Source organism: Rattus norvegicus, chromosome 6 (assembly GCF_036323735.1).
Source record: "Rattus norvegicus strain BN/NHsdMcwi chromosome 6, GRCr8, whole genome shotgun sequence".
Taxonomy (NCBI): Eukaryota; Metazoa; Chordata; class Mammalia; order Rodentia; family Muridae; genus Rattus; species Rattus norvegicus.
The window spans coordinates 64,139,246-64,166,354 of NC_086024.1; the positions used below are offsets into that span (position 1 = coordinate 64,139,246).

Genomic DNA, 27,109 nt, shown 5'->3' on the forward strand with positions numbered 1-27,109 from the left:
ATCTCCTTTCACAGTTGGTATTTATTAAAAATTTATTAAAGAAACAGCATTTTGAATGCTACACTTTCATTTAGAAGCAAATAGTGAATGTGTACTTCTGTGATTACGGCGAGGTAAATACATTGACTAGCTTGTACTGAGTACTTGTACATTAGACCTTGTGCCAGGAAGGGGCTATATTGATAAGATGAAATTCTTGTATTGACAGAAATTATAGTAGCTGAGTGTATGGAGACCTTAAAAGCAAATAAATGTGGCACATGTTGTCATAGAGAGATGCAGTGGTAAAAAGAAGTCCACTCTGCAGCCGTTCTATGGAATCCTTCCCAGTGGCTGCCCTTGGAAGCGGAATAAATAAGAGTGTCTGGATATTAATGACTTCAATGGGTGAACTGGGTGTCAGATTAACTTTTTCTGTAACATGAAAAGAATTACAAAATGTACAAGGAGAGTAAAATTCTAATTAAGTGTTCATTGAAGAGCTATACGGAAAAAAATTCTGTGCCAACCTCTCTGATTAGCACTTGTTATTTGTACATCCAAGCAGTTAGACATCTAACCTTAATAAAACCGATTCTGTTTGGTGGTAGGCACGAATTAGCAGGCGGTTTGGAACTTGCTGAGTTGGTTACCTCCATGACAATCCTGCCACTCCTGCACCTTCAGTGCTATCTTTTCTGGCTGGTCATTGCTGTGGTTCTTCAGCTTGACAATGGTGTGGAACCACAGGATTGCCTTTTCTCCTATGACAGCTCACACAGCACCTCCTGATACATACACTAGACCTGGAGGTCAGTTCAGCTTGATTCCTCTAAGTCCTGCATCTGACATGTGACATGTATGGGCCTTCCCCAATACGCCTACATTGAATATCTGGGAGTCAACCAAGGGCAACGGCAATAGCCTGTGTTGTTTTTGATAGTCTTGTGGACCCTAAGACTAACAGCTTCTATGATCTCTGTTGCCCTTCATGGGCACTTGTATGCATACATACTTATACACAGAGAAACACATGTATACACATTAACAAAAACCAAAACCATTTGTCATCCCCCCACCTCCCCCACTCCCAGTTCTATTCCTGGTCTTAACTATGTACCCTTTGCAAGGTCTTAGTGTTTGTATCTTCTCCTTGATGAAGGACCCGAGCTGGAACTCCTGCCACAGGTTCCCAGGACTTCTGAACTAATAGTGCTGTCTGTGCGGATGGACTCTGCGAACAAGAGCCTTTGTCAATATGTACCTACTAGCAAAGAGAATTAGTTTTATTAAGATTAGATATCATATATTAGGTTTTGTTAGATAAAGTAAAAATAAAGGAAATGGGACTGATGGTACAGACTCACATAAGGTTTCTTAAAAATCACATTTGTTTTTATATGCGTATATGTGTGTGTATATACACGTGTGGAAGTCAGAAGACAACTGTGAGAGTCGCGTCTCTCCTGCTCCCACATGTGACTAAGACTGAACTCAGACTCTCCCTCTTGGCGGCATGCACCTTCACCCACTGAGCTCTCTCGTCAGCCCTGAGTTTCTTAGTTGGCATATTAAATACAAACACAGGTACTGGCAACGGGAAACAAAATTATAAAATTGAGAGTCATTTACACATGATGTTTTTAAAAGTGAGAACATTAAACAACTTTATTGAAATATTGGGTGCCTCACATTTTTATTTTAAAATAATTTTTATTTTAAAACATTTTAAAGTATTTGGCTTTGTTGTTGAGCAGTATGAGGTTAATGGGACTCCAGAGCCTCATCAGATCATAGTTGTAGTTGATGAAAGTTATAAAAATTCTCTATTTTCTCCTGTCTTGGTTTGACTTGTGTGGAAGCCTTAGCTACTTCATCACTTGTACACATAGTTGATCATCCAAAGTGAGGAGATACCAAGGTCAGTATAAATCTTAATTTGCTACAGTGACCTGTGGCCGGTTCTTGGTGGCCACTCCCTCTTCTGCTTCTGCGAATGCTCTCATTTACCTGCCTCTGCTGCACAGTTCTGGACTATAAATAGAAGCAAGTAACCCTCCAGAAATGGATTCGGATTAAGGTGCAATACTGAGGAGGAGGGGGGAGCGGGAGGGAGAGGGGGAGAAAGGAGAGGGGGAGGGGAAGAAGGAGGAGGGGGAGGAGAGGAGGAGGAGGGGGGGAGGAGTTTCTACACAGAATGGGAAGTCCTGTCTAGAACGTTTTCTTACTTTGCTGAACAATGCAGTTCTTTTGAACTAAGTTTTGGTAGGCAAGAACTCTTCCTAAGCCATGCCTAGGAATAAGGACTGCTAGAAGCACCTTACCTTCCTAGTGTATCGGATTCCTGTTCTAACTCCTTCAAGTTTGGCAGGAAGGAATGAATATGCAGGTGCTTGCCTCCAGGATTTTACTTTTAAAACCACATTAAATGTTAGTCCAGCCTCATATGTAGCAGAGGATGGCCTTATCTGGCATCAGTGGGAGGAGAGGCCCTTGGTCCTCTGAAAGCTCAATGCCCCAGCATAGGGGTATGCTTGGGCAGTGAGGTGGGAGTGGGCGGGTGGGTGCAGGAGCATCCTCATAGAATCAGGGGGAGGGGGATGGGATATGGGATAGGGGGGTTTTGAAGGGGAAACTGGCAAGGAGCATAACATTTGAGATGTAAATAAATAAAATAACAAATAAAAATAATAAACAGAAAAAATAAAAATCACTTTTCACACAAACAAACACAAAATGTCAATCCTAGACACAGCAGTTTGCTTAGAAGTAGATTCACGCAGGCAGTGACTGGTGTGTATGTGTATGTGTGTATGTGCCCGTGTGCGTTTGCGTGAGCATGTGCCTGTGTGTATGTTTGTGTGTGTGTGTGTGCATGAGCGCGTGCATGTGTGTGTGTGTGTGTGTGTGTGTGTGTGTGCGTGTGCACAAACACACATCTGGAAAGCAGCACTTCTTTTACCTACGGATTTTTCGCTATGCTCAGGAAGTCCCCCGTTAGCAACTGTGACTGATGTGACGAATGCATTTTGCGTGCTGTAATGAAATTGAAATTGTGCTGTGAGGCTAAGCAAAGCAGTTCATCAGTATTTGCCTTGGCTTTCTTATCTGTCATCTGAGGAAGAAATACTGTACAGGACAGTTTTAAAAAAAATAATGTCACTCAAAATACAAAGCAATGTCCTGTGAATTGTATGAGCCTCATAGCCACGTTTTACTGAAGACTGGTTGTCCCTCAGTCGTGCTGCGAGCTGGGCTGTGCTTCCGGGCCTCTCACAGGAAATGGCAAGTCGCAGTACATGTTTACCATGTGTTCGCATTTAAATAAGAAAACATGTAACGCTGGCTGGGTCTCTTTTCCCAGTTCCAAGCATTGCTGAGTCAAACTGTTGGCCATGGTGATTATAGAGTGTACGGATAGTACAAGATGATATTGCATAATCTCCTTACACATGTGTCTTCGTATGTCTTTGTTGATCTTGTTTAATATAGAAAACCAGGAAGCTCCCTCTGATGGAGAGCGTGGAATTTGAAGTCAGGCTTCTTGAGAAAACCAAGGCTCTAGAAACTGTTGTGCAAAGCCTCTTGTTATTAGTGACACACATAAGATGTATTAGAAATTAGAATGAGAACATTCAGGATGTAGGAAGAAAACATGCCCCTGGAGGCAGGGCACATCGGGGAGGAAAACAATTGTAAGCAAAATGCAATGGCAGGCGTATGAGAATGATGGGATGGAACTCATTTTTTTTTGTGTGGTACCTTAAAAATTAATAAAAGCCAGATAAGCTTGGTAGGAAATTTGAGCTAAGTGTGACAGACTGAACTCCATTCTTCTTCCAAGCCATTCTAACCACTATTTCCTACCATGATTTTTCATAGCAAAGAAGAGGGAGATACATACCTAAATCCTAATGATGTATTTTAGGCAAAATAAAACTGACACCATTGAAAACTGTAAAAGCTGAATAAGGTGTATAATACAAATTCTTGTGTTTTGGTTGCACCGGGTTTAATTTTAAATTGAAGCCTGGATGACTAGTAGAATCAGAGAGAGAATAAGAGCTTGTTTTCTGTAAGATATCATTGTTTTCCTTAGAGCATGAAAAATAGAGCAAGCGGTTACAGAGCATAGAGGAATAAAGAATACTAACTGTCCTGCTGTCTGGAAATGAGAGGATATGATGGAGCCTGCCGCTGCCAACTCGGCCATCAGGGACTCCAGCAGCTGACCAGACACTTAATTCAATGGAAAAAAAAAAAGAAGGACGGAGACAGTGCTTTGAGGCATGTATCTAAAAACAGCATCTACCATTGAATCTGATGCGGTGACAACTGGCCGTGCTAATTTTCACTTCTAATAGATCTGAAATTATTTCATTAGCATACACATTAGCAATCCACCTGAAAACACTTAAGACTGTTCTACAAACACACGCTTACTGTACCCACATAGAATTTCATGCGTTGATTTAGAAAAACAATTTGTATGCACACACATTTAAACCAAGAGAGATAAATGTAGATGGTGTATAAATCTGTGGTATAGTGTTTGCCCTGCATCCATGAGCCTTGACTTTGAGTTCCCAAACCCTTAAAAAACACATAAATTATCAGAGACAAGCCTTTCATTTAAAAACACCAAGTCAGTCTCCCTACCTCCAAGCCCTTCTGGTCCTCATCCCAGGGTAGATGGAGATAAAGAAATCCTGGTAAGTGAAGTTAGTTCGGCCACTAAGGTGAAGAATGGCAGTTCTCAGAAACTCCGCTGTCTTGTAAATACACCTTGTTATCTTAGTTTCTTCATCTGGTCTCATTGCTTTGCTGAAGGATGCCATAGTTTCCTCAGTATCTGTAGGCCTTGGAGCTTGTAAACCAGTATGTCTTTATTCCTTTGATTCCTTTCTGTATTTATGTTATCAATGATATGATAGGAGATTCCAAGTCAAATCTATGAGCAGAGACTGGAAGCATTAAAGGAAATCTCTGGAGAAAGTAACTCTCATATTCATTAAGTATTAGTACAATTTTTCTGTTTCTTAATGTTAAGGTGATTCCATTTCTTACAAGTCCTCATACTATGTCTTATTTCTTTTTCCTTCCTTCCTTCCTTCCTTCCTTCCTTCCTTCGTTCCCCCCCTTTTTTAAAAAGAGGGCTCAAACAGAAGTACTTATGTCTTCCCATTGCTGGAATTGACATAGAGCCCTCTCAAAGCCTCAAAGAGCACAGAGACAAATGCTTTTGTTACTCTAGCCCATACCTCTGGCTGTAAGCATGGGAGTTCTATAGAGCCTTGATGGAGAATGGCCAGAATCACACGGGCACATGAGCCTGCTCATTGCTTCTGAGTAGCACACTAGTTATTGGGGCATCTAGGCTGTTCTCCACAGCTTGCTCCTATTTGTCACTTGCGAGTTGTCTTGGCCAGGCTTCTGGTCAGCGTGATCAATGGAGCTGGCCGATCCTTCAAAATGGAGTGTAACTCTCAGTGACTTCAGTATAAACTGGTTTTATAGGTCTGGACTGTTCCTTTCATGAAGCCAGCTTGTCAGAATGAAGTTCCTTGCCTCAAAATATCTTACTAGGTAGGTAATCTTACTATTGATAACAGAAAGGCTATTTTACGGCATTTATGGTGAGATAACAAGCTAATGTGTTTTAGTGATGTATGTTTCTCCCTTTGGGGGATTATCATTCACCAACCTTGTCAAGTGGCTACTCTTTGAGTCCCTTTCTATGGTACATTGGTACCAGAAAATCAGTTTCATACAGACACAGACATTCCTAGCTTTTCAAGAAAAATACTTATTTCCATGAATGGCAGGATTTAACTAATATAAATAGAGTCTTCTTGCAAAGTATTATCAACTGGCTGTTTGTGTTTTTCCCAAGTCCATATACTGACAGATTTACCATGTATATGATGGTTCAGGGCTTGCATTGTTAAGGGGAAATTAAGTCATGAATGTTGGGGCTTAATGGATGAGATTAGTACCTTCATGAAAGGTCTCTAAAGAAGCATGTTGCCATCTTTAGTCTCTGAGAGACTAGAGGAGGGTCCTTGCCAGAGTGCAAGCATACTAGCACTATCTCAGATGACCACTTCCAGGACCATCAGAAATAAATTCCCCTTGTACATAAGCTACCCAGTGTGTGGCAGTTTTTAAAGAGTAACCAGAACTAAGATCGTAACATTAGAAATTGCCCTGAAATACACAGGACACAGCCTTATTTTAAGTCTTTATTAGATCAGTACAGCCTCACTGGTGAGGAGCAAGATGCAGCAGAGAGCCCTGAGGGCCGGAAGGCCTGAGGTGCCTGTAGTCCTTCAGAGGGAGAGACATGCTAGGCAGTTCCTGGCTTTCTTGTAGTTCCTTTGAGAAGGTGTTTAATTAACTAGGTCTCCTCTCTACACCACTCCCCTCAAAAGAATACCTTCATTTTCCCATCTACAGGCTGTAACATCAATATAGTGATAATCCTTCTTTGTCCTGGTATACAGGAAGTGGTTAAGGCCTCAGCCAGACTGCCTGGATTTGATTCCAAGATTGCCAGTTGTTGCCTAAGTAATTTGGGGGCAGATTATTCAAGATCTTTGTGTTCCAGTAGCTAACTCTGATGATATCCCATGTGGTTCTTGTGGAGAGAATCATTTGGTGTGTGTAAAGCACTTAAACTAACACCTGCTACACAATAAATTCTTTTAAAATGCTGCTATGGTGGTGGTTTTAAACAAAAAGAAAAAGAGAGAAACCTGTGTAATATAGTCTATTCATTCAATAGATTTTTACTGAACATACACAGGGTTCTAGGCATAAAGTGTGTCACATTCCCAACAGGCTTCTTGTGTGGCATTAGACTATAACTTAGTTTAGAAAAAGAAGTTAAATTCCTGCTCTAATACTGTTTTAAATACAGAATTTGAATATATGTTTAAACCTGAGCTCCGGTGATACTGTCTTGAATATGAAGACACTCTTGCTAGGAGGCAGGGTTAGATTTAGCTGGCCCAAACAGGGCTAGCCTGGTGGGCACATCACCTAGCTTCAGGGCGTACCGTAAGCTGTTTCTGAGTTACTGTGATTCCTGTGATCTTTGGATGGAATGGTAAGTTCCGTGTTCGTTAAAGGAAGGAAGTGACTTCCTAGGGACTCAGGAGTTGCCAGAGAGCACCACCTGCATATTCTGTTCATCCTCTTTGTGTCACATGGCATGTGGAATGAGGTCATGTCAATGTACATGGTTATGTGTGTTACTCAGACTCTTGAAGTCTCCTCTGTACTGTTATATTCACTTAGGCAGCAAAAAGAGAGCCCAATCCTAATTCTCTCCAAGTTGAGTAGACTACATTGTATAATGCTGAAGAGATAAGGAGGTGTAAAACTGGAAAAGGGGAATTTTTATATAAAACCAGAAGGGCCAAATTTAAGATATATATATCATTTATATAATTTGAGTATCATTTCACAGCTGCTTCTATGTGACCCTTAGCTGGATACATGGATTCCCACACGTTCTTGAAGAGTCGAGTCATGAATCAGCCTGAATGATCAGGGTTGACCTTTGGCTTGACACATGGATTCTACATGTTCTTGAATCATGAACACCCTGAGCATGAATCACCCTGAGCAGTCACAGTTGAGCTATGTTCCTAGTGGTTTACAGAGACTGACAGGACTGAGAGAGTCTGCTTTATTGACCAGTGGAAAGAAATAAGGAAGACCAAATTAGACAGGTGTACATGGTTGTCCTGTGGACGCAGTTGCCTTGGGTGGTAAGATGGTGTGCAGGAAGCATGGACTTGCCCCCTTTGCTGCTTTATTTATAAAAGCTAAGTACACACTTTCTTTGTAACATGGACTCACCTGGAAAACATCAGCTATATTTTTAATATTCAAAAAGAAGTATATATATATGTGTGTGTGTGTGTATATATATATATATATATATATATATATATATATATATATATATAGTATTGTATTGGTTAAGTCCTAGTATTTAGAATGAAGTCTTTTACTATGTGTTGATCAGCTAAGCAAGGTTAGTTTTTCACGTGCTATTTAATTTGGAGTGATTAGATACACTGTAATGAAGGTTGTAGCAAACTTTGGGTACAGCCACTGGTCTGCTTTACCTGGTTACTTTATTTGATGATTTACAGAAATGGAAATTTTCTGTTATATCCCCAATATCTTTTTGTTCAATTTTGCTCTTTTAGAAGTAACATGTTTGAGATAATAAGCCTCAAACTTGTAGGTTTCCCTCACCTCTTTGGTCTCATGGCTTTTGATATCCAGCCTACTTTTTTTGGTTTATTTTATTTCCAGTTGCTAAATGCCATGAACATTGTCAGACTAGAAGCAGAAAGCCTGTGAATGAAGCATGATTGCTCTTTTGTATTAGGTGCTTGCAGAGGGGCTCATTTACACAGACAGCATTAAGAACGTTTGAAATTACCATTCAAAGCTACCTTGACTGTGTTTATCTAAGTATTTTTATTTGCAGCTTTAAAGGATGTTAAGAAATCTTCTTGGGACATGTTAAGTGCCATATGGCACATGGACTGGGGCACCAGGACAGCCTTTGAGTTTTACAGAAGCTTCTCCTTCTAGTGGGAGTGATACCAATGTATTAAATTGTTTCCGTTCTCTGGCATTCATACACTGATCAGCAATAACACCACTTACAAAACAAAGCAACCCCACAGCCATTTTGGAAGAGATTTATCGCTTTAATATCTATTTGTTGATAGGGCATTTTTATTAACGTTATTTTTATTGGATTAAAACTCTACTATATTTACTGACTACAGATTTTGTACAAATACTGTTGTGGGTAAATTAGAGGTATGGAGGGGATTTGGAAATTGGAGTTTCTTTACATTCAATGAGTACTCCTCAGTTCAGTTTTTCTGTGTTCACCACATGAATACATGTACTTCCTACCTGAAGGAGTAATTCCAAGTAACCTTCAAATGACAGTGTCCAGGGTCTGGTTCAGGTTAAGGTCAGAAGCCAGGCTACATTTAGCCCAGCAGCATTCTTCTTGTTGATGTGCTGATGCCACAGGCAGGAAAGGAAGAACTGACTCCATGATCCTGCTTGCTGCATGTGCTTGTATGGCTCTATAGCAGGAGTGAGACCAGGAGCCACACAGAGGAAAAGTCACTGATGTTCTTGGGGACTGAGTGAGTAAATGGAGTTTAATAGTAGTTACAAGCTGGTACAACCACTCTGGAAATAAATTTGGCAGTCCCTCAGACAATTGGAAATAGCTCTACGTGAAAACCCAGCTATACCACTCCTGGGCATATACCCAAAGATGCTCCACCACATCACAAGGACCACTTGTTCCACTATGCTCACAGCAGCCTTATTACTAATAGCCAGAAGCTGGAAAGAACCCAGATGTTCCTCAACAGCAGAATGGATAAAGGGAATGTGGTATATTACACAGTGGAATTCTACTCAGCTATTAAAAACAGCTTCACAAACTTTGTAGGCAAATGGATGGAATTCGACAATATAATTCTGAGAAGGAGATACATGATATATACTGACTGATATGTGAATATTAGCCCAAAAGCTCAGAATACCCATGATACAACTCACAGACCATATAAAGCTTAACAAGGGAAAAGGCCAAATCCACTTTGAAGGGGAACAAAATAATCATGGAGGCAGAGGGAGGGAAGGGTCGGGGTGGGGGGAGTGGGGAAGAACCAGGTATGGGAAGAAACAGGAGAGAAATCCAGCAGGCCAGGAGAATGAATAGAAATTAGTAGCAGTGGGAGGTGGGGAACTTGGGGAAACACTAGAAAGTCCTAAAAGCTAGGGATGCAAGAGATTCTCAGGATCCAGTGGAGATGACATTAGCCAAAATAACCAGCAGTGGGGAGATAGAACCTGAAGAAACCACCTCTTACTCTCTCTGTCCCAGGCTGACCTTGAACTCAGGAATCTGCCTGCCTTTATCAGTACAAATAATAAATTTAGCTGGGTGTAATCTTGTCCTGTAATCACCACTCTCCAAATCTCTACCTTTTTCCTTAGTATCTTTCTGACAAGCTGGCCTATGGTGCAGCTGCCTTTATTCTTTTAGGTCTGTGATGCCCCTCGTATAATAGACATGACCCCCCAGTTGAGAGATGGGGCCACCCACCCATCTCATAATTTTTTACCCAGAATTGTTCCTGTCTAAAGGAAATGCAGAAACAAAAATGAAGCAGAGGCTGCAGGAAAGGCCATCCAAAAACCACCCCACCCTGGGATCTAGTCCATCTACAGACACCAAACCCAACACTATTGCTGATGCCAAGATGTGCTTACAGACAGGAGCCTGGTATGGCTGTCCACTGAAGGGTTCTGCCAGCACCTGACTAAGACAGATGCAGATACTCACAGCCAACCATTGGACTGAAGACCCCAATGGAAGAGTTAGGGGAAGGACTAAAGAGGCTGTAAGGGTTGCAACCCCATTGGAAGAACAAGAGGATGATGTAACAGGACCTCTCAGAGCTCCCAGAGATGCATCGGCCTGCCCATCTGTAGCAGAGGACTGCCTCATCTGGCATCAGTGGGAGGGGGAGGGCTTGATCCTTTGGAAGCTTGATGCCCAGAGAAGGGTGATGTGAGAGGGGTGAAGTGGGAGTGGGTATGTGGGTGGAGGAGCACCCTCTTAGAGGCAAAGGGGAGGGGAAGGGGTGAGGGGCTTGTGGAGGGGAGACGGGTACAGAAGTAACAGTGAAAAAGAAAGACTCAAAATCAAATTGTGGGTATAAGCAAACACCAGTCAACTCTAACAGACCAAAGCCCAGTCTTTTATTCACATATCAATTTAGTTGTTCACCCAATGTTCCTTCATGATTATCCCACCAATCAGTATTTTTTGACCTTAGCACCTTGACTAGTAGGAAAAGACAGCAAGCACAGTTTTTTTTTTTGGGGGGGGGTTCTTTTTTTTCGGAGCTGGGGACCGAACCCAGGGCCTTGCGCTTCCTAGGCAAGCGCTCTACCACTGAGCTAAATCCCCAACCCCCAGTTTTTTTTTTAAACATTGTAAATGAACTCACAGATCTGCATGCCTTTATAAGCACAGACAATAAGTTTAGCTGAGTGGGAACCAGCTCTGAGATCACCATTCCCACCTTGCCTGAGCCTAAACTCTCTCTGTCCCAGGCTGACCTTGAACTCAGGAATCTGCCTGCCTTTATCAGTACAAACAATAAATTTAGCTGGGTATAATCTTGTCCTGTGATCACCACTCCCTAAATCTCTACCTCCTTCCTTAGTATCTTTCTAACAAGCTGGCTTACGTTGCAGCTGCCTTTATTCTTTTAGGTCTGTGATGAGGGGCACCTCATATAATTCATATTGTATCCTTGTATTTTGCATAGTTGAGAAATTATACATTGTTGACCTCATGCTTTTAAGAGTTCTTTCTCACAGCCTTATGGGTTTTCCTGAAGGTCACAGCTTTTACCATTTTTGTTAAAGATATAAACACACTCTTGCCTCCAGATCTTGTTATGTCACTGATTATTATGGAGTCTTGAACCTTGGCAAAGAGGACATTCCCCAATGACCTTGGTAGAAAGGATATTTCCTGAAGGAGGAACATGAAGTAAAATATCTCTATCTACATTATATATATACTATGTATATAATCATATATATACTATGTATATAATCATATAAAATATATATATGTAATATAAACATGCTTGGTGGTCAGTAATTGTCAACACTTGTGTAGGACCATGCCCTGCTAGTTCTGTTCCAGGGGTGAGAAACCACATCACAGCAATATAGAAAAATAAAGTGTTTGTGATCATGTTATCATTTTATATTATCAATATATGTAATCTTTGGAAGCCTGGACAAATTCCACCATGTACATTATAACTAAGATAAACAATGGTATCTTTGGGGTTTCATTTTATATAAAGATAGTCACTATATTTGGGGCATATTAGAGAGCAGAGAATATCATTATCTCTTTGATTCACTTCTACTATTTTCTTTATTTTTCTTTGATTCTGAACACAAAGTTATAGTTTGACCCAGGAAGACACTGAGGCAATCTTTGAAGGTTTTTTTTTGTTTGTTTTTGTTTTTGTTTTTGTTTTGTGGCTAGTTCTTATATCTATAATGAATAGCCAAAATGTGAAAAAAAACTGTCTTTCACTGATTATAATGTATAATAGTTATTACTTTTGGGTACTTTGTATTTCTACAAATAAGTAGACGTCTTTCATTTTTCCTGTTACTGTGGCAAGATGCAAAAATAGATTCTCTTCTCATAAATGCTAAAATGTGATCAAGAGAATTGGAGGAAATTCCAAAGTTATTTTAGCAGGCTTACCTAGTAAGTGGCAGGTCTGGTTCCTAGATTCTGGAGTCCATGTTCTGTCTTCTGTGATCGAACTTTTGTCTCATCTCACAGGCACTTGCAGTTTCTTAAGTGAAGCATTTTGTGCCTTTGAGTTAAAGGCCCAGGATGAGCTATAAATACACTGTGCAAAAGGGATTGCTCTTTTAGCAACAACAATAACAAAAATCTTATGAGTGAAGCCATGCTAATTAGAAACTGTGTGATGGAGCTGCTTAGGAAAGTACCAACCCAATTTCTGGCAGAAGTCTGAGCATATAGCTTCTGCTTGCCCCACTTAAGCTCCAAATGCATATGTAGTGATTTCCCTTTATAACTCTCCATGGACAAAGCTTGCACTATGAGTTCTGAAAGTACATGAGTGGAAGGAAGCTGAGGAAGCTACTGCCTAAAATACAAACTCTTCTTAAAAAGCCTCCTTCCTCGCTGAGGCTGCCAATTTCCATAATTAGTCAGAGGCAATTAAGTATCTTAATTAGTTTGATCTTTATGGAATTTCCAGCATATTTCTATTTTGTAATCAGCGCTGAATTTGAGTATATGACTAATATCTCTTATAAGAGCCTACATTAGCATATATCAAAATAGTTTCCTGGAGCTGTTTTAGTGACATAATTTCCACATACATTTCAAGGAATCTCAGTGTTATGCATTATTACTTACTTGAAATAACATGCCTTCTTTTCTGTATACAGCACAGGATTAAGCATAATATAATTGCTTTTCTTTACTTTTTTGGCTCATACTCTCAGTCACAAACGTCTAGGTTGTGTTTAGAAACAATGTCATGAACATTCATGCAAGTGACACTTTATATTTTTATATAAAATAACTGTAACATAAAAATATGTGTAATATAGCAAGACACCAATTTAAGTGAGCATTACCAGTCTATTCAGCATTCAAGCCACAGTTGAGATTAACATTGATTTGATTAATGAATTTCTGTCTTTCAACTTTCCATTTATAGAAGCACTTAAAAGAATCTAAACCATTTACAAACAAGCCTGAGTTCTCCTCTCTTTCACATTTCTGTCTCTGTTTCTAAAGCCATTGGCCATGTCTGTAATTTAAGCCTTATATTTTCCTATTTGTAAGTCATTTCTTGAAGTCTTTACTGCCTTAAATTCAATCAGAATCCTCTCTATACGCCCCACCCCAGAGATACCTTTTCCTAAGAATGTGATTGGTTTTATTTATTTTCTTAACTCCATCTTTTTGTCTTGTGTTCTCATTTTTGTCCAGCCTTGCCTCTCCCAACCCCTTTTACCTGATACAGAAATGAATACATGATGGACTCCAAACTGTCTGCATCCACAAGGTTCTCCCACATTTTTGCAGGTGAGACAGGGAAGATGTTAGGGGTATCAGGCTTAGAAGCAGACTGGCTTCTCAAGTTGAGTCCCATTTCAGACTTTGGAACAGAATCTAACTTCCTTCCTTCTAACAGGACAAATAATGGTGGGAGATGTGTAAATGTGAAGGTTTTGAGGGAGGACAGGGTTCGGGGGAAATCATGTAATTATAACCTAAAAAAAAAAAGTGAGTAATGCTTGGTAGTGGCCGAAACGTAAACTAAACACAAGTTTTAGTTCTTGGTGCTAGAACTGTATTTATCATACCAGGGTTTTCCCAGGGGTCCATTAAGGCTATTGAGTAGCTGGTCCTTTATATGTTCATCGTGCACACACAGAATTGCTATGACTGAGAGTGGGATGAGGAAGAAAGAATGATTTTTCAATATTATGTATCAATTCCTTACCCATCCCATTTTCTAAAGGGACTTTTAAAAATACACCAGCATATTCTATGCTGGTTTCTTTTTATTGAAGTAAGATATGGCTGTGCACTGAAATGTTTATTCTTAAGGTTTTAGAAACCAAAATTTTACTCAATTCTTGTTTCATATGTAAGGAACATTTCAGCATATCCGAAGTGACAGTTTAACTACAAAAAAAAATGTTACTTTTGGTTTTAGCTTTAAGAGGTCATCAGAGATGTGAAAACAAGCTATAAGCATTAGTGCACTTTATTCTGCCTCTAGCTTTTATCATGTCGTCAAAAAGAGTTATGGGCAGATTTTTGTTATTGTTTGTGCCATTCAACTAGATTAAATAATGAAGGCCATTTTTTTAGTATTATATAAAACATCTGCATTTGTTTCAGGGTCTACTTCCCAAACTGGGAAACTCCTTTATGTATTTCAGGGCATCCCAGCATTCTGTTATGTTTCCTATTGGTCATCTGACTTTGGAACCAATGCTATGCTTCCAGCTTGTGGGGGAGCCTGTGCATCACGTCCTGGGCACGTGTAACATTGGGGCTTTATCTTCTGTGCATCTTTGTAAACCACACTATGGTTGGACGTTTACCCACGTATAGAATGTTTACTGAAAGATTCTGACGTAAATAGAGCCATGAAAATGTAATGGTGAGTAAGATAGATGGGATATCTGTTCACATATCTTAACATTGTATTAAACAAACATACAGAAGAAAATGTGAGAATAGTGGAAATTATAGTATGAGTATGGGACTCTTCTTTAGAAACTTGGTTCATAGGATTCATAGGAAAATGATGGCTTTACACCTGGAAAGCCACTTTGACAGTCTGCTTTGTAACTGTTAAGGGGAAATTGGGCTCAGTGATCTTAAGACATCATATTATGAGAATATCAAATGCATGTGTGGATTGTCTACTGGTAACAAAAGTGTTATGATAATATCATCAGGTAATGTATATTTTCAATTATGTATCAGTATGTCTATTATAGTGATATACATTATGGTATACTGTAAGATAATGGTATAACGGTATGATTACCCAGATATAATGGTATTTTATTTTGTTTATAGAAACTATCTTCTTTCCTTTTACTGTAGCATTAATTAAGCATCATAGTATATTTTTTTACATATTCAATTTCTTTTGTATAATTCTATTTTTCAAAGATTGGAACATCATATAAACCTCAGTATTCTAACCTTAATTCACCAAATGAAGCACACACCCCACATAAAACTGTCTAGTTCTGGGAAATTCTTCCTGGTGAAACTTTTCGTTTCTGAGTTTAAGTTGTTTATACCTTCTTGATTCAATTGCTAGAATATTAGGTTGCATGACTTAAGCAGTTTATCCATTATCCATTTCTTCCTTATTTCCTACATTTGGAATATATGTTGTCACAATGTCCCCAGGGATCCCTTAGATGTCATTGTAATCTGTTGGAAGAACTTAACTATTGGCTGTAATTCTGTTAATTGGGTCTTCTTCGTCCTCATTTTATTTTGGTCTGGAATTTGTCACCTTGTTAGTGTTTCTCAAGTTCCACGTGTAACTTGATTCTGCATAGGTATTTTTCTCTTCGTGAGTTAATTCTACCCTATAGGTTCTCTTTATGGATGGGCTTGTTAAACTCCTCCATCTCTGAAGCCTGGTGCTGCATCTGCTGAAGCTGGTGTTACTGCTCTGTGTGCCTGGTGTGGTCCGTTCCCTGCTCACTTGCATCTCACCAACTGTTTAATGTGAGCGTTTGGGCTGACCTCTCCTTTGATTTTAAATTCATTCATATCTTTTCCCTCTTCGTGTGTTTCTTGAAGATAACAGATAATTGGATCCTGCTTTTTGTTTTTGTTTGTTTTGTTTTTCTTCACTGCAGTCTGTGTCCTTGAATTGGTGAGCTAATGGCATTTCCTCTAGGGTTATTATTGAGAAGGCTTTGGTATTTCTTATGATTTTATTTGTTTTTCCTCTTGATGATTTAAGTTTGCTAGGTTTTTTTTCCTTCCTTTCAACTTCTTACAGTGTTTTCAGGGTTCTGTGCTGCCTGTGCAAAGGCCTCCCTGCCTCTCCTGTTTATTCTTCTCATGAAGTCACCTTTGGTCATAGTATTCATTTAAATATGTATAGTATACACTTAAGCCACACTTTGCTCACTACTATGACACTCTTGGCCGATGTTTGCTCATATATTTATTTCTCGGTTCATTTTCTAAGCTTATGACAGAATATGTCAGATCTGGTAGTTAGAATGAAAAGAAGCTCATCCAGCTCTCGGCTCTGATGTCTGGAATGTCTAAGGAAGGGCCTGATAGTAGCTTTTGATTGAGGCTTCTTGCCATGTCATTTAATGGTGGATGCTAGAAGTACTGGGGAGTGCAAAGCCGGGCAGTGAGCAGCTGGGGTTCATGGCTCTTGCAACAAGTTTACCCTTAGTGCATCTAGGCCGCCGTGACCAAGACCTTGTTTTACTCAGGTGGTCCAGTGTCATGAACTTCTCTTGCCTCTATTCTTGCCTTCTTAACTATCAGCTCCACTGATCTTCCTGTGTAGTTTGATACAATATGACTGGTCTAAGATGTATTCCCTTCTTCAGCTTTAGAAGACTTTGGAAAGACGTGGTCCTTCTTTGTATATTTGGATAAAATTCAGGGTAAAGTCATTCGGATCTGCACATTCTGTTAAACCTGTTTTGGTGAGAGGTTTGATTGCCGCTCCAGTCTCTTCATTGATTATAGATTTTGCTCAGATTGTTGACTTTTTCCTTGATATGGTTTCAATAGTCCATTTCTTTTCTGCAAGGAATGTAATAATTTTTTATCTATTTCTCTGCTCAGATAATGTTGGGCTATGTTTTACTAGACTTAACAGGAGGTTTGCTATTAGCTTTGCGTATGATAGTCTCATATATAATCTCAAAATCTCAAGATCTCACTTTGTATTTCAGGCCGACTAAAACCCAGTGTGTAGGCCCGGTTGATATTGAATTCATGTGATTCTCCTGTCTCGGCCTTTCAACTGCTAGTATTAGAGATATGAGCGATCACAGCTGGTTTAATTCAATTTTTTATCTTAAGTCAGGAAAGTTTTATTTCTGTTGCTTAATAAAATACATTGTTAAGTTTTAAATACTGTAGCATTTAAAAACAGGTTTTATATTAGATCTCAGACATGTAGATCTAATGTGTTATTCAGTTTCCCCTGAGCTGACATAGCTGTTCAGGACAGCTGGCACATGTAATGAGTTTGTGTGGAGGAGGGGTCTCTTCTTCCCATGCTGTTTTACAGCCTTGGAGATAGAACCTAGGGCATCATCGTGCCGGTAAGTATGCTACCAAATGGGGAAGTTTGTCACAGAACACGATCTTGCAGTAAATGTAGCCCAGGCAGGTTGCTGAGAGTGCTGGCTTCTGCGAGAGTTAAAGCTGTTTCTTGACTGTCTCTCGACCCATGTTCTAGAGAGTTGGAAGGTAAATTAAGATAGTATCAGTGTACTCTGTATTCAGTCAGAACCCTACTGGCAACTGCGTTGGGATGCATGTCCTAAGGACTCTGAAATCCAGCAGTCCTTTCTTCTTGTTCCCCACTTAATTACTGATACATATAAAAATACTTTAAATTTAGTAGCATTCAGTGTTGGTTTAATGTAATGGTTCCTTATGATAAAAAGGAAATTTTAAGTACCGAGTACATGCTTCATATTCTAGCAAGAACGTATTTATCTCTGGTTTGTTGACTTATTCTTCTTTATTGCAGTGTCTATGACTGTAAGAAACTCCTTTAATGGATGTGTCCCTCCCCGGCCTTTAGTGTTTCTCTGTGACCATTTATTGCACAAGTATTGATTTCAGAATATCTTTCTGATTTTCCCTTGGCAATTTGAGTTTGTGTACCTGTGCCAAGAAAGGATTTTATTTGTTTCCATGCACATAGTTTATGGGGCTATGTGCTTTTTCCAATAATTGTTTTACTAGAGTCAATAGGAGGCTGGTTAATAGTTTTTCATACAGTAATAGAAGTTTTTGAAGCAGGGAGAATGTAATCATGAAATTTAGAAATAAGCAAACAAGGGCCAAAAGATTTAGGCTGTGCATTTCCTGTAAGTACTCTGAGTTTTGAAATTAAGCAGTACATTTTTGCATTGGGTGAGAGTAGTTGCAAAGATAAAACAATAATGATCAGGGTTGGGGATTTAGCTCAGTGGTAGAGCGCTTGCCTAGCAAGCGGAAGGCCCTGGGTTCGGTCCCCAGCTCCGAAAAAAAGAAAAAAGAAGAAGAAAAAGAAAAAAAAAAACAAAAAAACCCCAATAATGATCGCAGACATTGGTTCTAAGTGGTAGGCCTGTGTGTGTGTGTGTGTGTGTGTGTGTGTGTGTGTGTGTGTATGTGTGTGTGTGTGTGTTTGTATTTGTGTGAGTGTGTGTGTATTGTGTGTGTATATGTGTTTGTGTGTGTGACATACATTGAAATAGGAGTCGGAAGCTTAACCAGACCAGCTAAGGAAGTTATTAACTCTTCGTCTGTCTTGCCTTTTTGATGTGTAATGCCTTTGCTATTTCTCCTGTTTGCAAGCATGCAAGAAGGTTAACTGTGTGGAACTACTCAATGTTTTTCCATCATGAATATTATCCGTTTGCATGGTTGTCAGCAGTCAACCTTGGACTGTAGTATCACTTGTATGAAGCTGAGGACAAAGCCCCATGCTTTGTTTAAACATCCATCTTATTGTACACACACACGCACACACGCACACACACATGCACGAACACACACACACACGTGTATAATTCCCCTTTATATTAGCAGGCGGTGTACACTAAAGGATGTGCCTGCACACACACTTGTGCCTTTGGGGAGTTCATATTTATCAGAGGGTTATGTTTATCATCAGTTTTAAGAGGGCCGAAGGGGTCGTAAGAAAGTTCCATTACATTTAAGTCACTTGAAGTTTGATATTTTAAATTGTACTTGGAAATTCATTATTTCTTAGGTGGCAATAAAATTATGAAATGATAAAGAATTATAGATTGTTACTAATTTTAAGCATTGCAGCAATGTTATTTCTTTTTTTCAAATATTTTATCGACATTTTGTAGATATTCCCCTATGAGTGGTTATTCTTGGAGTAATTTTATTACCGTTCACTAGATGGATTATGTTTCATTCCTGCCTTGATCAGATAATGTGCTAAACATTTTAGGAAGAAGTTTTCTTCAGGGAGTCAAATTACAGCTCAGCCCTTACCAAAGATGTGAAAAAGGATGTTCTCAGGAGCCCTCAAAGCACCGCAGTGACCACCACTAACCTTAGCAATGTGTAGCGATCCCAGGTGTACTCAGTGATGACCCTCATGCATCCTCAACAGTGACCATATTGACTTTGGAGTTCACATTCTGTGTTGCTACTCACATGTAGTTTGTTACACACTATAAGGAGGAACCCAGTCCTTACAATCGATCGTAACATTAATTCCTTTGTTGGTATGTGTAATCTGTCTTCTATTCATTGTTATGTTATTTCTACTTTTTGGAAACAGTCCAAATAGTAAGGCAAACATGCCACAGCCATGCATATTCTAGAACTCCATTAACAGGTATGTTTAATGTTTGTGTCACATGTATGTCTTCATGTATTCTCTAAAGAATAATTCATTTAGTCTGCTAACAACCATGTGATCCATATACAGCCAATTTCTAGATGATATAACTAGGGTAAGGTGGTTAAATAACTTGTTTTATAGGTAACATATTACGAAGCCAGGAGTTGAACCATGATGTCATACCTTTTGCTGAGGCACTATGGTGCCCTCTATGTACCTAATGAAGCTTCTGGTTAACCTAAATGGTGCTTCCCCTGGAAAATCATGTGTGAGACTAATAGGAACTTGTACACAGGGTTAATAAGTTCATTTTCTAAATCACTATAGTTTCTAAATCACTATAGTTAGTGTGTCAAATAATATGGGAGAGGGGACAGACACACATTGCAGATTTCTGTTTATATTTAATTTATAATATAATATGCCTGGATTACGGTCAGATTCTCTTGTATGAGCTGACAGAAAAGGTTATCCTGTCATTCTTTTTATGGTTAAAGTGACTTTAAGAGTAGCATCTTTGGCCAAATTATTCACTGATTTTATTAGATTTTAGGCACTATTTGGAATGTTGCTTGCTTAGAGGAGAAGAATGCAATGTCAGTGTCTGTAGTCACTTTAAGACCTGGTGGGTGTGCTTCCTGACCTTGACAAGTTAATTACTCATATAGGTATAAGAGTCTCATACTGGTAAATGGAGGGACTATTTATCTATGGCATTTTGGAATGCCTAGTATGTCTCAATTTTGGTTAAATATAGCATGAATAAATATAATTGAGAAAAAATCTAAGCGAGCCTTCTCTAGCCAAATGCAGTCCTCATAGTTCCCAAGTAAATAGTAGTCTTTTTCCTGTTTTGCATCAGTGATTAACTTGGGGTGTCTAAATAAGCATGCTTTAAATTCATGTAGTGAAGCTGTTTTCAGGTCTGTGTGTTTTAAAAATCACTTTCTAAAAATTTATCCGTAAAATGCAACATCTGGCAAATGGTCTCAGGTTGTCTAGGGGTTCAGTTTTCAGGAGCTGCCATCTAATCATGTGACAGCGGGAAAGAGAGAATTGAAGTTGTTTTAAGACCTTTATGTGACTGTAGCGCCGTAGTAGTAATGTTAAATACTTTGAGGTAAAGTCCTTTTTCTAGGCAACTGGGGACTCCTGGCACATTTATGTCAGAAACACTGTGTTATTTGCTAGGATTCTTGACTTCATCTGCAGTTCATTTGTCTGTAACATCTGTGACAATAAAGGTCCCCGCCAGGGTCCAGTTAGTCTTTGCTGCACAGATTATCAACATAGTGGATTGTCTAGTGCTTTACTACATTCTCTGCCAGTTTTGCCAGTTTATCAATTTCAGTTGATTTTCATTAATTTAATAGTACACCCTTCACCCCAGAAGTCACAGCACCTGCAATTGCCTACACAAGACTTGTTCAAAGTCAAGGTAGTCAACTTTCCAGCATCAGTCAGGGAGAGGAGCTAACCACCAGCTAAGGAGCTATTGACAGTTTATGGCTTCTGTGCAAGGGAGATTAAGTTTTCTTTAGGCATACTTACCTTTATAGGTTACCCATGCAATGGTCCTAACCCATATGTAAAGGGAAAATGCTAACTGGACTCTGTGATGTATTTAAAAATGAAGAAGTAGGAGGAGGAGGAGGAGAAGGAGGAGAATGAAGGTGTGAAGTTGGGAATGGGAACTGGAGGAGGAGCTGGAGGAGGGGAGGAGTGGAGGAGGGGAGGAGTGGAGGAGGGGAGGAGCTGGAGGAGGGGAGGAGCTGGAGGAGAGGAGGAGCTGGAGGAGGGGAGGAGTGGAGGAGGGGAGGAGTGGAGGAGGGGAGGAGCTGGAGGAGGGGAGGAGCTGGAGGAGGGGAGGAGCTGGAGGAGGGGAGGAGCTGGAGGAGGGGAGGAGCTGGAGGAGGGGAGGAGTGGAGGAGGTGTCGATATGATGGAAATGAATTTTGAACATGTGTGAAATTTTCAGAGAACAAATGAAAATATTTAAAGTTGTCTATCTCTTTAAATGCTGTTATAACATGATGTGTACAATTCCACATTGAAGAATTGCATGACAGCAGTCCAACTACCAGAGCAAATCACTGTTAAATCTAACATGTAATTTGATAATATAGTTGGTAAATTTTCTCTTATCTACAAAGAACTAGAAGCTGAGTGATGTCTGTTTGGGAGGCCACACCTAACCCTTAATTTTATTTCAAAAATCCCCTTCTATTTTAGAATATTTCCCAAATGGATTGAGATTAATACCATTTTCTGCTAAAACAGAGAAGAAATGCTCACTGTCTGTGCCTCGGTTTTCCCCAAGTCTGCAATATCCTACTCTTTTCACCTGCTGATTTTTTAAGTTGTTGTTCCTTTAGCCAGCCCTGCCTTTACCTAATTACCTAAGCATTATATTTTGATTATTCGTTCACATCTATGTTAGTGCCTCTCGTTATAACAAAATTCCTGAGGAAACCGACTTAAAAGAATCAAGATTTGTTTTTGCTTAGGGATTCAACAATCCGTTCTCAGTTGAGTCTGTGGTGTTTGGACCTAGGATGGCAGAGAGCACCACGGATTAGTGAGGTGTGGAAGAGCAGAGCTGCTTCCCTCAGGGGAGCTGGAAGGAGAAAGAGAAAGGAGGGGGCTGGGTTCCAATATGGCCAACCAGCTGTACCAGTGATCTTCAGTTCTCCTAGGCCTTGACTCCTAGCTTCCGTATAATGCTCGCATCTGTGCTCCAAGTTTCTATACTATGTCTTTGGTGTGAGGTAATATTCTCTTTTCAGACTACACTGTTTTTAGTTACATTTTTGTTTGCTTTCAGTGTTTGGTATATGAAAGGTTTTCTCCCATGGAATCTGAAGAATTATTCTTTAAAGAGAAAATTCCCCTGTTGCCTTTTCTCTGCAAGTGTACTGAGGAATGTCCTCAGTATATCCCATCTGATTAGGAAGTTGGTAATTTCTTTCAGTATTTTAGACTCATGTTTTCTTGAGATACTTTTACTTTCAACATTATAAGTCTTTAAATATCCAACTTGATAAAACATAGTTTCATGAATATTTGATTGGTCATGTTCTCTTTTGAGATGGAGGCAAAAGATTATTGAATCTTGGGAGTGGTGTGGAGGAAGCTTTAAGTAGTTTACATTCTGTAGGTTGTCTCATCATGCTTCTGCCTGTCTCCAGCCTGCATAGACAAGTATTTAAAATGGTTGTTGGGATATTTATAAAATCAGGAGGCTTGAATATAATTTTCCTTTTTAAAAAAGTGATTAAAACACCACTTTTCTTCTTCCGTATAGGTTCCTAATATTCTAAGGTAGTAGAATCCTTAGAAGTCCACATGAGACAGTTTAATTCACAGTAATTTTAAGAATAAATATACACCATATGGTATGTCTGTGTATGTTTGAGTGCATATGCCCTTTCATGCATATTCTTATCATTAGGATATTAGTGCATAAGTGTTTGTTAGAAAAATCAAATTGGATTCATTGTTTTACACTTAGAAAAATTATGTATTTTTTAACTGATTCCTTGGAGATGACAGAGATGGATCCATTAAATACAATCAAATAATTCAGAATGTTTAATTTGTAAACTGAGTATAAATTCAAAATTCTAGCCTGGTATCATGGTGTAAATCCTGTGCTGGAGAAGTTGAGGCAGGAAGATTTATATATTCGAAGTCAGCCCTGCCAGGTTGCATGGGGGAGCTGTATCACACTGTGGTAGTATGAATAGGAATTCTGCTCATAGGCTCATATATCCGAATGCTTGGTGAATAGGGAGTGATGCTACTTGACAGGGGTTAGAAGGTATGGTCTTGTTGGAGTGGGTGTGACCTTGTTTGAGGAAGTGTGTCACTGGGGGTCAGATTTGAGGTTTTAAGGCTCAGACCCTTCCTGCTGCCTGTGGATCTGCATCTAGTGTTCTTAGTTCCTTCTCCAGTACCATGTCTGCCTGTGTGCTGCTATGTTTTCTGCCATGCTGATAATGGACTACACCTTTGAAAGTGTAAGCAAGCAAGCCCTAATTAAATATTTTCCTTATAAGAGTTGCCATGGCCATGGTATCTCTTCATAGCAATCAATAGAACACCAACTAAGACAGAAGTTAGTACCAGGAGTGGGGTGTTTTCATGAAATCTTGAACATGTTGTTTATTGGTAGAATTTGGATTAACAAAGTTGTTGAATGCTTTAATCAGGGCTTAATGGGCCATATTAATAGCAGCATGGAAAACAGGGATGCTGAAAGCAATGTAGATTGTGATGTCCCAGTCAAGGTGTTTCAGAGGAGAAGAGTATCAGTAAGTGGCCTGTAGACTGCTTTTGTGATATTTTGGTGAAGAACATGGCTGCTTCTCACCTTTTCCCAAACAATCTGCCTGATACTACATTGAAGAGTTTTATATTAATGGTGTTGTCAGAGGAAATTTCAAATTAGCCTGGTATTAACTATGTCATGTAATTATTACTGAACACTCCTATGCACACCTATAATGAAAAGGAGAAAGCTTGACAAAGAGAAATACATAGGGCACAGTTTGAGGAGAAAAGGAGCACTAGAAAGTGTAATGGAACTACATCTAGTGCTCATATAAATAAAAAGGTTTTTAAAAACCTGGTGCTAAATATAATAAAGAGAATAGTGACCTCAGGGCAAGTGCCCTCCCCCCTCCAATAAGCTTCCAGTTTGTGAAAAGGAATTAAAGAAAAGGTTAGACAGGGAAGAGAACCATTGAAAACAGAAAGCTGATGCAGATGTGTTTGAAGGAGAAAATCAAGTTCCTTTCTAAGAAAGTAGAAGAACTTGGCAGCTTTGGCCATGTGTTTCTGGCTGTAGAGTCATGGATAGAGAAGAAAGGCATCTCCCTTGTAGCTAAGAAATGCTGCTTAGACTAGGCCTGTGTCAGGGATATCCCCTACAGGGAGGCCCTGGAAGGCCTTTGTGTGAAGCCGTGGGAACCTAAGATATTGGAAATGGCAGAGGCATGGGATAAAAGTGTCTCAAGCTCATGTTTCCCTATTAGGACTTCTCAGTACAGAAACGCAGGAGAGACTAGGAGGAAAGATCGCAGGAAACGTTAGGTTTTCTGTATATACAGCAGTGTGTGTTTGGTTGATTGCCTCTTAAACATAGCTTGTCCATGTCATCGCTGCTCTACCGCTCTGTGTGTCTGTGTCTGATGCTATTCATTCCTTCTGGAAACGAACACTATGCACCTTAATTCTTAAGAGCCTTGACCTGAACTGTTGCACCACGGCTTTGGATTTTGATCCAAGCCTTCTTTCAACACCTTGTTTGTAGTCTCCATGCTTCTTCTCATTGACCAGACATTCTCTGCCTTCTGTGATCCTCTGGAGTACCTGGAGAAGCAAGTTCTCTTTCCATATTCTTACCAATCCATCTGTCTGTTCCACATCCACATTTTCTGATTAGAAGTTTTCTTTGATTTCTTGGATTAGTGTCTCCTGAGGGAATAAAACTTACATAAACTAACAAAGAAAAAAAAAACCTCTTTTCTTTTTCCTTTTTCTCTGCTTCCAAATACTAATCTATAACATGTTCTAAAATACAAACTAGCTTATAAATATCCTGTAACAACAATATTTGAGTGACTATAAATCATTTAAAAGCATGTGCATGTACATTTCCTTTATGAACCCAGATTAGTTCAGTTAGTTTTCAAAGTTAATACAGAAATTTTCAGCAGGAGAAATTATCACAAACAAAAGGGGACCACAGAAGAGTAGAACCATTAGACCTGATGAACTTAGGGAAACATCACTGTGTCTGTGCAGTGTTTGGTAATATGTAAGAGAGTGCTTTCTTATGGTTGAATTATATTGTTGAAAAACATGCTGGTGTTCAAACCCTTAGTACTTTTGAATATGCCTTTGCCTGGGAAGTTAACATGAGGTTACTAAGGTAAGCCCTAATCCAGTATGGCCATATCCTTATAAATATGAAGATTTAGACAATGAGATGTGGACACAGAGAGAATGTCATCTGAAGTTTAGGGTTATGCTACTTCAATGAAATGAATATCAAAGATTGCCAGAAAGCCCCTAGATGGAGAAAAGTGAATGACAGATTGTCCTGTACAAACCTTAGAAGAAAGCAGCCTCGGAGACACCTTGGTTTCAGATTTCTAGTTGCCAGAAAGGTACAAACATGTCTGGTTTTTAAGCGCTCTTGTTTGTAATTGAATGTTGGGTTTGCCTCAATAAATCAATGCAGATTTAATTCAGTAGCTGTTGATTTAGAACTCATTTAAAAAGCCACAGTAACTTTGCTTTTAGTGTCAGTTTTAGAGACCATGGTATTCAGTCATGACAAATTCTTTCCCATATTTAAGAAGGCAAGGAAAGGCCAGAAAACACTTGGCGGTTGAACTTAAGAAGTCTGCACATAGATCTTAGGATCATCTTTAGGGCTGGTTTTCAAGTTAAGGAAGTCATTAAGTAGAATCTATGTAGCAACACGGAAGATGCATCAGAGGCAAGGAAAAACAAGTGAAATAAATTTGGCATAGGTCAATACATGAGTATGTTTGCCCAAAATGAAATGTGAACTGGCACAGCAGCAAGACACCTTTCCTCTTAATGATGTGCTAGTTTAGCATGCACTGACCTCCTCTCGGTTTATAAGACTGGCTCACAGCCAAACCTCCTATTTATAGATACAACTAGATGGCTTGCTTAGCAACATACTTAATAGGACCACGGGGAGTTTGGTTTTCCTGCCAAATGAGTTTCGAATGTTCAAATCAAAGCAAAGGTATGGGTTTTTCAAGAACTTAATGCCCACAAGTAAAAACCAATCACACATCACTAAATCATTTTTGTAATTTTGTGAGTATTTTTTATTTGTTTGATTGTTTGTTTTGGTACTAACTTTGTATACAATGTTCCTTTTTACCAAAATCAAGTCTATTTTTACCAAAATAGTGCTCAACAGAAAACCATGTTTTAAATTTCTCTAGAAACAATTGTACATCCAAGATTATTTAAATATACCTAAATATACTTAAGAATGAAAATTATTTTTATCCAAAAATAAATAGAAATTTATCATTGTTTTCATTGCAAAGAGAACATCAAATACAAAGTAACCTGGGATGTAAGTACAGGTCTGCAAAATAATAAGAAAAACAACCAGATAGGGTGGCTCCTGCTTGTATTTCCAGAACTTGGGAGGCTCAGTCAGGATTACCATAGTCCCTGACCAGCCTGGACTATAAAACGAGACTCCTTCCCATAAAAAAATGGAAATAGGTTAGTTAGTGAAAAAAATTATTACAATTTACGAAAGAATTCTTACTGCACGCACCCTAAGGCTCAGGAGACAG

At 39.2% G+C, this 27,109-nt stretch overlaps 1 protein-coding gene and 1 long non-coding RNA gene across 11 annotated transcripts in view; both read left to right on the forward strand.

Moving 5' to 3' along the window:
- Positions 1 to 27,109, forward strand: part of Immp2l (inner mitochondrial membrane peptidase subunit 2) — an 899,718-nt gene that overhangs the window by 342,057 nt on the left and 530,552 nt on the right. The gene's annotated exons all lie outside the window — the stretch shown is intronic.
- Positions 2,597 to 18,611, forward strand: LOC120093203 (uncharacterized). 2 transcript variants are annotated; one of them, XR_005486305.2, is made up of 3 exons: positions 2,597 to 5,565; positions 13,619 to 13,714; positions 14,581 to 18,611. It is a non-coding gene; the product is annotated as an uncharacterized LOC120093203 (long non-coding RNA). The 2 variants fall into 2 exon arrangements; XR_005486304.2 differs by lacking the exon at positions 2,597 to 5,565 and having other exon boundaries at positions 10,697 to 13,714.